The following is an 11,821-nucleotide window of genomic DNA, read 5'->3' as shown; positions in this document are numbered from 1 at the left end:
GCGGCACTCCCTCAGTACTGACCCTCTGACAGTGCGGCACTCCCTCAGTACTGACCCTCTGACAGTGCGGCACTCCCTCAGTACTGACCCTCTGACAGTGCGGCACTCCCTCAGTACTGACCCTCTGACAGTGCAGCACTCCCTCAGTACTGACCCTCTGACAGTGCAGCACTCCCTCAGTACTGACCCTCTGACAGTGTGGCACTCCCTCAGCACTGACCCTCTGACAGTGTCGCCCTCACTCAGCACTGACCCTCTGACAGTGCGGCACTCCCTCAGTACTGACCCTCTGACAGTGCGGCACTCCCTCAGAACTGACCCTCTGACAGTGCGGCACTCCCTCAGAACTGACCCTCTGACAGTGCGGCACTCCCTCAGCACTGACCCTCTGACAGTGCGGCACTCCCTCAGCACTGACCCTCTGACAGTGCGGCACTCCCTCAGTACTGACCCTCTAACAGTGCGGCACTCCCTCAGTACTGACCCTCTGACAGTGCGGCACTCCCTCAGTACTGACCCTCTGACAGTGCGGCACTCCCTCAGCACTGACCCTCTGACAGTGCGGCACTCCCTCAGCACTGACCCTCTGACAGTGCGGCACTCCCTCAGAACTGACCCTCTGACAGTGCGGCACTCCCTCAGACTGACCCTCTGACAGTGCGGCACTCCCTCAGCACTGACCCTCTGACAGTGCGGCACTCCCTCAGAACTGACCCTCTGACAGTGCGGCACTCCCTCAGCACTGACCCTCTGACAGTGCGGCACTCCCTCAGTACTGACCCTCTGACAGTGCGGCACTCCCTCAGTACTGACCCTCTGACAGTGCGGCACTCCCTCAGCGCTGACCCTCTGACAGTGCGGCACTCCCTCAGTACTGACCCTCTGACAGTGCGGCACTCCCTCAGTACTGACCCTCTGACAGTGCGGCACTCCCTCAGCACTGACCCTCTGACAGTGCGGCACTCCCTCAGTACTGACCCTCTGACAGTGCGGCACTCCCTCAGTACTGACCCTCTGACAGTGCGGCACTCCCTCAGTACTGACCCTCTGACAGTGCAGCACTCCCTCAGTACTGACCCTCTGACAGTGCAGCACTCCCTCAGTACTGACCCTCTGACAGTGCCGCACTCCCTCAGCACTGACCCTCTGACAGTGCGGCACTCCCTCAGTACTGACCCTCTGACAGTGCGGCACTCCCTCAGTACTGACCCTCTGACAGTGCGGCACTCCCTCAGTACTGACCCTCTGACAGTGCGGCACTCCCTCAGTACTGACCCTCTGACAGTGCGGCACTCCCTCAGTACTGACCCTCTGACAGTGCGGCACTCCCTCAGTACTGACCCTCTGACAGTGCGGCACTCCCTCAGTACTGACCCTCTGACAGTGCGGCACTCCCTCAGTACTGACCCTCTGACAGTGCGGCACTCCCTCAGTACTGACCCTCTGACAGTGCAGCACTCCCTCAGTACTGACCCTCTGACAGTGCGGCACTTCCTCAGTACTGACCCTCTGACAGTGCGGCACTCCCTCAGTACTGACCCTCTGACAGTGCGGCACTCCCTCAGTACTGACCCTCTGACAGTGCAGCACTCCCTCAGTACTGACCCTCTGACACTGCAGCACTCCCTCAGCACTGACCCTCTGACAGTGCGGCACTCCCTCAGTACTGACCCTCTGACAGTGCGGCACTTCCTCAGCACTGACCCTCTGACAGTGCGGCACTCCCTCAGTACTGACCCTCTGACAGTGCGGCACTCCCTCAGTACTGACCCTCTGACAGTGCGGCACTCCCTCAGTACTGACCCTCTGACAGTGCGGCACTCCCTCAGTACTGACCCTCTGACAGTGCGGCACTCCCTCAGTACTGACCCTCTGACAGTGCGGCACTCCCTCAGTACTGACCCTCTGACAGTGCGGCACTCCCTCAGTACTGACCCTCTGACAGTGCAGCACTCCCTCAGTACTGACCCTCTGACAGTGCAGCACTCCCTCAGTACTGACCCTCTGACAGTGTGGCACTCCCTCAGCACTGACCCTCTGACAGTGTCGCCCTCACTCAGCACTGACCCTCTGACAGTGCGGCACTCCCTCAGTACTGACCCTCTGACAGTGCGGCACTCCCTCAGAACTGACCCTCTGACAGTGCGGCACTCCCTCAGAACTGACCCTCTGACAGTGCGGCACTCCCTCAGCACTGACCCTCTGACAGTGCGGCACTCCCTCAGCACTGACCCTCTGACAGTGCGGCACTCCCTCAGTACTGACCCTCTAACAGTGCGGCACTCCCTCAGTACTGACCCTCTGACAGTGCGGCACTCCCTCAGTACTGACCCTCTGACAGTGCGGCACTCCCTCAGCACTGACCCTCTGACAGTGCGGCACTCCCTCAGCACTGACCCTCTGACAGTGCGGCACTCCCTCAGAACTGACCCTCTGACAGTGCGGCACTCCCTCAGAACTGACCCTCTGACAGTGCGGCACTCCCTCAGCACTGACCCTCTGACAGTGCGGCACTCCCTCAGAACTGACCCTCTGACAGTGCGGCACTCCCTCAGCACTGACCCTCTGACAGTGCGGCACTCCCTCAGCACTGACCCTCTGACAGTGCGGCACTCCCTCAGTACTGACCCTCTGACAGTGCGGCACTCCCTCAGTACTGACCCTCTGACAGTGCGGCACTCCCTCAGTACTGACCCTCTGACAGTGCGGCACTCCCTCAGCACTGACCCTCTGACAGTGCGGCACTCCCTCAGCACTGACCCTCTGACAGTGCGGCACTCCCTCAGTACTGACCCTCTGACAGTGCGGCACTCCCTCAGTACTGACCCTCTGACAGTGCGGCACTCCCTCAGTACTGACCCTCTGACAGTGCGGCACTCCCTCAGTACTGACCCTCTGACAGTGCGGCACTCCCTCAGTACTGACCCTCTGACAGTGCGGCACTCCCTCAGCACTGACGCTCTGACAGCGCAGCACTCCCTCAGCACTGACGCTCTGACAGTGTGGCACTCCCTCAGTACTGACCCTCTGACAGTGCGGCACTCCCTCAGTACTGACCCTCTGACAGTGCGGCACTCCCTCAATACTGACCCTCTGACAGGGCGACACTCCCTCAGTACTGACCCTCTGACAGTGCAGCACTCCCTCAGTACTGACCCTCTGACAGTGCAGCACTCCCTCAGTACTGACCCTCTGACAGCGCAGCACTCCCTCAGCACTGACCCTCTGACAGTGCGGCACTCCCTCAGTACTGACCCTCTGACAGTGCGGCACTCCCTCAGTACTGACCCTCTGACAGTGCGGCACTCCCTCAGTACTGACCCTCTGACAGTGCGGCACTCCCTCAGCGCTGACGCTCTGACAGTGCGGCACTCCCTCAGTACTGACCCTCTGACAGTGCGGCACTCCCTCAGTACTGACCCTCTGACAGTGCGGCACTCCCTCAGCACTGACCCTCTGACAGTGCGGCACTCCCTCAGTACTGACCCTCTGACAGTGCGGCACTCCCTCAGTACTGACCCTCTGACAGTGCGGCACTCCCTCAGTACTGACCCTCTGACAGTGCAGCACTCCCTCAGTACTGACCCTCTGACAGTGCAGCACTCCCTCAGTACTGACCCTCTGACAGTGCCGCACTCCCTCAGCACTGACCCTCTGACAGTGCCGCACTCCCTCAGTACTGACCCTCTGACAGTGCCGCACTCCCTCAGTACTGACCCTCTGACAGTGCGGCACTCCCTCAGTACTGACCCTCTGACAGTGCGGCACTCCCTCAGTACTGACCCTCTGACAGTGCGGCACTCCCTCAGTACTGACCCTCTGACAGTGCGGCACTCCCTCAGTACTGACCCTCTGACAGTGCGGCACTCCCTCAGTACTGACCCTCTGACAGTGCGGCACTCCCTCAGTACTGACCCTCTGACAGTGCGGCACTCCCTCAGTACTGACCCTCTGACAGTGCAGCACTCCCTCAGTACTGACCCTCTGACAGTGCGGCACTTCCTCAGTACTGACCCTCTGACAGTGCGGCACTCCCTCAGTACTGACCCTCTGACAGTGCGGCACTCCCTCAGTACTCACCCTCTGACAGTGCAGCACTCCCTCAGTACTGACCCTCTGACACTGCAGCACTCCCTCAGCACTGACCCTCTGACAGTGCGGCACTCCCTCAGTACTGACCCTCTGACAGTGCGGCACTTCCTCAGCACTGACCCTCTGACAGTGCGGCACTTCCTCAGCACTGACCCTCTGACAGTGCGGCACCCCCTCAGTACTGACCCTCTGACAGTGCAGCACTCCCTCAGTACTGACCCTCCGACACTGCAGCACTCCCTCAGTACTGACCCTCTGACAGTGCGGCACTCCCTCAGTACTGACCCTCTGACAGTGCGGCACTCCCTCAGTACTGACCCTCTGACAGTGCGGCACTCCCTCAGTACTGACCCTCTGACAGTGCAGCACTCCCTCAGTACTGACCCTCTGACAGTGCAGCACTCCCTCAGTACTGACCCTCTGACAGTGTGGCACTCCCTCAGCACTGACCCTCTGACAGTGTCGCCCTCACTCAGCACTGACCCTCTGACAGTGCGGCACTCCCTCAGTACTGACCCTCTGACAGTGCGGCACTCCCTCAGAACTGACCCTCTGACAGTGCGGCACTCCCTCAGAACTGACCCTCTGACAGTGCGGCACTCCCTCCGCACTGACCCTCTGACAGTGCGGCACTCCCTCAGCACTGACCCTCTGACAGTGCGGCACTCCCTCAGTACTGACCCTCTAACAGTGCGGCACTCCCTCAGTACTGACCCTCTGACAGTGCGGCACTCCCTCAGTACTGACCCTCTGACAGTGCGGCACTCCCTCAGCACTGACCCTCTGACAGTGCGGCACTCCCTCAGCACTGACCCTCTGACAGTGCGGCACTCCCTCAGAACTGACCCTCTGACAGTGCGGCACTCCCTCAGAACTGACCCTCTGACAGTGCGGCACTCTCTCAGCACTGACCCTCTGACAGTGCGGCACTCCCTCAGAACTGACCCTCTGACAGTGCGGCACTCCCTCAGCACTGACCCTCTGACAGTGCGGCACTCCCTCAGCACTGACCCTCTGACAGTGCGGCACTCCCTCAGTACTGACCCTCTGACAGTGCGGCACTCCCTCAGTACTGACCCTCTGACAGTGCGGCACTCCCTCAGTACTGACCCTCTGACAGTGCGGCACTCCCTCAGCACTGACCCTCTGACAGTGCGGCACTCCCTCAGCACTGACCCTCTGACAGTGCGGCACTCCCTCAGTACTGACCCTCTGACAGTGCAGCACTCCCTCAGTACTGACCCTCTGACAGTGCGGCACTCCCTCAGTACTGACCCTCTGACAGTGCGGCACTCCCTCAGTACTGACCCTCTGACAGTGCGGCACTCCCTCAGTACTGACCCTCTGACAGTGCGGCACTCCCTCAGCACTGACCCTCTGACAGCGCAGCACTCCCTCAGCACTGACGCTCTGACAGTGTGGCACTCCCTCAGTACTGACCCTCTGACAGTGCGGCACTCCCTCAGTACTGACCCTCTGACAGTGCGGCACTCCCTCAATACTGACCCTCTGACAGGGCGTCACTCCCTCAGTACTGACCCTCTGACAGTGCAGCACTCCCTCAGTACTGACCCTCTGACAGTGCAGCACTCCCTCAGTACTGACCCTCTGACAGCGCAGCACTCCCTCAGCACTGACCCTCTGACAGTGCGGCACTCCCTCAGTACTGACCCTCTGACAGTGCGGCACTCCCTCAGTACTGACCCTCTGACAGTGCGGCACTCCCTCAGTACTGACCCTCTGACAGTGCGGCACTCCCTCAGCGCTGACCCTCTGACAGTGCGGCACTCCCTCAGTACTGACCCTCTGACAGTGCGGCACTCCCTCAGTACTGACCCTCTGACAGTGCGGCACTCCCTCAGCACTGACCCTCTGACAGTGCGGCACTCCCTCAGTACTGACCCTCTGACAGTGCGGCATTCCCTCAGCACTGACCCTCTGACAGTGCGGCACTCCCTCAGCACTGACCCTCTGACAGTGCGGCACTCCCTCAGCACTGACCCTCTGACAGTGCGGCACTCCCTCAGCACTGACCCTCTGAAAGTGCAGCACTCCCTCAGTACTGACCCTCTGACAGTGCGGCACTCCCTCAGTACTGACCCTCCGACAGTGCGGCACTCCCTCAGCACTGACCCTCTGACAGTGCGGCACTCCCTCCGTACTGACCCTCTGACAGTGCGGCACTCCCTCAGTACTGACCCTCTGACAGTGCAGCACTCCCTCAGTACTGACCCTCTGACAGTGCAGCCCTCCCTCAGTACTGACCCCCTGACAGTGCGGCACTCGCTCAATACTGACCCTCTGACAGTGCGGCACTCCCTCAGTACTGACCCTCTGACAGTGCGGCATTCCCTCAGTACTGACCCTCTGACAGTGCAGCACTCCCTCAGTACTGACCCTCTGACAGTGCGGCACTCCCTCAGTACTGACCCTCCGACAGTGCGGCACTCCCTCAGCACTGACCCTCTGACAGTGCGGCACTCCCTCAGCACTGACCCTCTGACACTGCGGCACTCCCTCAGCACTGACCCTCTGACAGTGCAGCACTCCCTCAGTACTGACCCTCTGACAGTGCGGCACTCCCTCAGTACTGACCCTCTGACAGTGCGGCACTCCCTCAGTACTGACCGTCCGACAGTGCGGCACTCCCTCAGCACTGACCCTCTGACAGTGCGGCACTCCCTCAGCACTGACCCTCTGACAGTGCGGCACTCCCTCAGCACTGACCCTCTGACAGTGCAGCACTCCCTCAGCACTGACCCTCTGACAGTGCGGCACTCCCTCAGCACTGACCCTCTGACAGTGCAGCACTCCCTCAGTACTGACCCCTCCGACAGTACGGCACTCCCTCAACACTGACCCTCTGACAGTGCAGCACTCCCTCAGTACTGACCCCTCCGACAGTGCGGCACTCCCTCAGCACTGACCCTCTGACAGTGCGGCACTCCTTCAGCACTGACCCTCTGACAGTGCGGCACTCCCTCAGCACTGACCCTCTGACAGAGTGCTGCTCCCACTCTCAATGCAGTGAACTCCCATTGTGTTTGGTGTGGTTTTTAAATTCATGACGTTTGATTTTCAGGTCTGTCTCCCCCCCGGACTATTCTTCTGCTGTTTTAGTGTCCTCAACAACTGGCCCCCACTGAAGTGAGATTTGTCATTTATTTGAGGAAGGAGCATCATTATTGACAGCGAAAGATTGTCGGAACTTTCGGAACTGGAGCATCTTTTTTCTGAGGTACATTTACAGCCTGCCAGTTCAGTGACCTGACAATCCTGGTCACGTTCAGAAATAGAATGAGCAAATGTTGTCATTCCTCGTGTTATTCCCGCTTGTGTGTTATTTTTGGACTCTGTGTTGAATGTTGTGTGTTTCTATTTCGTTGAGTGCTGTATTATTGCTCGGCTGTGTTCAGCAATGTTGGTATTACTCTCTCACTTACAGATACTGAATCTCGCATTGGTTCAATTGAATTGAAGATAATTATGGCTTCTGCAGAGGATGCTCCCTCACCAGCCCAAGATAAACTCCCTTCAATCTCAGTCACAGAGCAATCTGACCTCTGTACTGCCGGTACAGTAACTCATTCTCCAATCTATCAGGGCATGACAGACATCACACAACGGTGGCACAGTGTTTAGCACTGTTACCTCACAGCTCCAGGGACCCGGGTTCTCCCCGTGTCTGCGTGGGTTTCTTCCCAGTCCAAAGATGTGCGGGTTAGGTTGCGTGGCTGTGCTAAGTTGACCCTGGTATCAAGGGGACTAGCAGGGTAAATACATGGGGTTATGGGGATAGGGTCTGGATGGGATTGTGGTCGGTGCAGATTTGATGGGCTGAAGGGTCTCCTTCTGCACTGTAGGGATTCTATGATTCGATGATCTAAACTTATAGAACATAGATAGAACATAGAACAGTACAGCACAGAACAGGCCCTTCGGCCCACGATTTTGTGCCGAGCTTTATCTGAAACCAAGATCAAGCTATCCCACTCCCTATCATCCTGGTGTGCTCCATGTGCCTATCCAATAACCGCTTAAATGTTTCTAAAGTGTCTGACTCCACTATCACTGCAGGCAGTCCATTCCACACCCCAACCACTCTCTGCGTAAAGAACCTACCTCTGATATCCGTCCTGTATCTCCCACCACGAACCCTATAGTTATGCCCCCTTGTAATAGCTCCATCCACCCGAGGAAATAGTCTTTGAACGTTCACTCTATCTATCCCCTTCATCATTTTATAAACCTCTATTAAGTCTCCCCTCAGCCTCCTCCGCTCCAGAGAGAACAGCCCTAGCTCCCTCAACCTTTCCTCATATGACCTACCCTCCAAACCAGGCAGCATCCTGGTAAATCTCCTCTGCACTCTTTCCAGCGCTTCCACATCCTTCTTATAGCATTGAGGTGTTGATAGTCATTCAACACAGACATAATCCATTTAACCCATTGTGCCTGACTTCACCAACCAGTATTCAGCACCCACACACAATGCCTATGCAGATCATTCAATATCTGTGCTCAGTTCTGGTCGCCTCATTACAGGAAGGATGTGGAAAAGATTGAAAGGGTGCAGAGGAGATTTACAAGGATGTTGCCTGGATTGAGTGGCATGCCTTATGAGGATAGGCTGAGGGAGCTCGGTCTTTTCTCCTTGGAGAGACGTAGGATGAGAGGAGACCTAATAGAGGTATATAAGATGTTGAGAGGCATAGATTGGGTGGACTCTCAGAGGCTTTTTCCCAGGGTGGAAATGGCTGCTACGAGAGGACACAGGATTAAGGTGCTGGGGGGTAGGTACAGGGGAAATGTTAGAGGGAAGTTTTTCACACAGAGGGTGGTGGGCGAGTGGAATCGGCTGCCGTCAGTGGTGGTGGAGGCAAACTCAATAGGGTCTTTTAAGAGACTCCTGGATGAGTACATGGGACTTAATAGGATGGAGGGTTATAGGTAGGCCTCAAAGGTAGGGATATGTTCGGCACAACTTGTGGGGCTGTTTTGTGCTGTAGTTTTCTATGTTTCTATCTAACTGGAGTGAGTATCTTGGATAAATTTAGCCTCACTGAGATTCTACAGTCCCTGTCCAAGATATTCTCGGTAAATTCTGCACAGAAAAGGCACAGGGAATTGAGCAGGCTGCCAACACAGCAAATCCTTTGGGGTTTGATAGGGACAGATTATAATTGTCCAAAACATGGCTCACCTGACAACAGAGCTGTGGCAAGTAATTCCCAAACCAGGAAGGTAGCCAGTCCCACCCTCGATTTCAGTGGGAGGTTAGGAAATGAGGAGAATCCATGCATCAGCTCAGTCTGTGCTGTGAACCCTCTGGGTGAAGGCTGGACCTCAAAAATCAATTCCCTGGAAAGTGGAGAGTGGGATAAGTCAGCGCTGGATAAACAGATCAAACAGCTACTCAGAAACACAATCCCTTCCATTGTCGTTTCCGGTGCCAGGTTTCTGCTTCTCTGTCCGGTTTCATTCATAGAACATAGAACAGTACAGCACAGAACAGGCCCTTCGGCCCACGATGTTGTGCCGAGCTTTATCTGAAACCAAGATCAAGCAATCCCGCTCCCTATCATCCTGGTGTGCTCCATGTGCCTATCCAATAACCGCTTAAATGTTCCTAAAGTGTCTGACTCCACTATCACTGCAGGCAGTCCATTCCACACCCCAACCACTCTCTGCGTAAAGAACCTACCTCTGATATCCTTTCTATATCTCCCACCATGAACCCTATAGTTATGCCCCCTTGTAATAGCTCCATCCACCCGAGGAAATAGTCTTTGAACGTTCACTCTATCTATCCCCTTCATCATTTTATAAACCTCTATTAAGTCTCCCCTCAGCCTCCTCCGCTCCAGAGAGAACAGCCCTAGCTCCCTCAACCTTTCCTCATAAGACCTACCCTCCAAACCAGGCAGCATCCTGGTAAATCTCCTCTGCACTCTTTCCAGCGCTTCCACATCCTTCTTATAGTGAGGTGACCAGAACTGCACACAATATTCCAAATGTGGTCTCACCAAGGTCCTGTACAGTTGCAGCATAACCCCACGGCTCTTAAACTCCAACCCCCTGTTAATAAAAGCTAACACACTATAGGCCTTCTTCACAGCTCTATCCACTTGAGTGGCAACCTTTAGAGATCTGTGGATATGGACCCCAAGATCTCTCTATTCCTCCACAGTCTTCAGAACCCTACCTTTGACCCTGTAATCCACATTTAAATTTGTCCTACCAAAATGAATCACCTCACATTTATCAGGGTTAAACTCCATTTGCCATTTTTCAGCCCAGCTTTGCATCCTATCTATGTCTCTTTGCAGCCGACAACAGCCCTCCACCTCATCCACTACTCCACCAATCTTGGTGTCATCAGCAAATTTACTGATCCACCCTTCAGCCCCCTCCATTCCTTGGTGTTTTCTTTGGAGCGGCTGAATATAACTGAGTGGCTCGCGCGGCCATTTCAGAGTCAACCATGTAGGCCAGACCGGGTGAGGACAGCAGATTTCCTAAAGGACATTAGTGAACCAGATGGGTTTTTATCGTCATTAGACTTTTAATTCCAGATTTGTATTGAGTTGAAATTACACCATCTGCCGTGGTGGGATTTGAATCTGGTCCCCAGAGCATTACTGTGTCTCTGGATGACTAGCCCAGTGACGATATCACTATGCCACCACCTACCCTGGAACCAGACACTTTCTTGAATCATCATTGAACAAATAATATTTAGATTAATTGATGACACAAACTCTGGGGATGATAGCAAACTGATTCTGCAAGGCAGTGCCAGGCGATGGGGGTGGGCTGTGTGATGGATGGACAGAGCTTTAAAGGCTGGAGGATACACTGAGCTGATATTTTGGGTGAGATGGTTTTGGATTGAGAAGTAAAGTTATTCTATCTTTCAGCGAATGCTTCCGCAGATAGACGTGACCCCTGTGACCGAGCTTCAACCTGGGCCCTCAGCGTCCGACAGCGTCTCAGCAACAGAATCCGGGAGAACAGGAAGCCTGATGGTGCAGACATCGATCTCTTAGTGACTGAACTAATAAATACCTTCATCACTGTCATAAAAACAAACAGGAGGAGTTCATGGCGTTACTTGTATGAGGTTTTGGACCTGACTGCACAGTACCGCAATTACCTGCGCGGCAAACCGCAGCTTCTGCGCCACCTTGAGAGCATCTATCATCACTACGAGATTAACCGGGCCAAGCTTGCTGAGATCGACATCTTGGGAGCAATGGCCAAAGCTTTCCCTAGGGACCCCTCCCCTTTGTTTGAGAAGAACAGGAAGCCTGGCAGAACTGGCATTGATGCCCGGCCACGACTGCCCCCCCTCCCAGAGGAGCCCCTGCCCAACAGCCTGATGCCTCAGTTTGCCAGACGGCGTGCTCTCTTCCTCCTGGAACAAGGCCTGCAGAATTCCTGTGACCAGAAGCTGCTGTCAGTTGCTGATCTCCATCACTCAGTTGCCATTATCGGGGCCAGCACGGCGCAGCTCGAAGCTGCCTGGCAGAGCAAGCTGGGCCTAATGTCCAAGGCCTTCCGAGTCAATTTAACTGGAGATTATAAACCCAAGCCCACTCAAACCCATGCAGGCTACAACCAGACAGAAAGGTAATTGTCCAGTATAACTTCCCAGTCCCTTATCTTCCCATCTGCACTCGATAAGCTCATTTGCTGCTAAAACCCCCATCCATTCCCGAGTTAATTC

The sequence above is a fragment of the Mustelus asterias genome, chromosome 10, assembly GCF_964213995.1.
Source record: "Mustelus asterias chromosome 10, sMusAst1.hap1.1, whole genome shotgun sequence".
In the NCBI taxonomy this organism is placed as follows: Eukaryota; Metazoa; Chordata; class Chondrichthyes; order Carcharhiniformes; family Triakidae; genus Mustelus; species Mustelus asterias.
Note: the sequence above shows the minus strand (reverse complement) of the source record.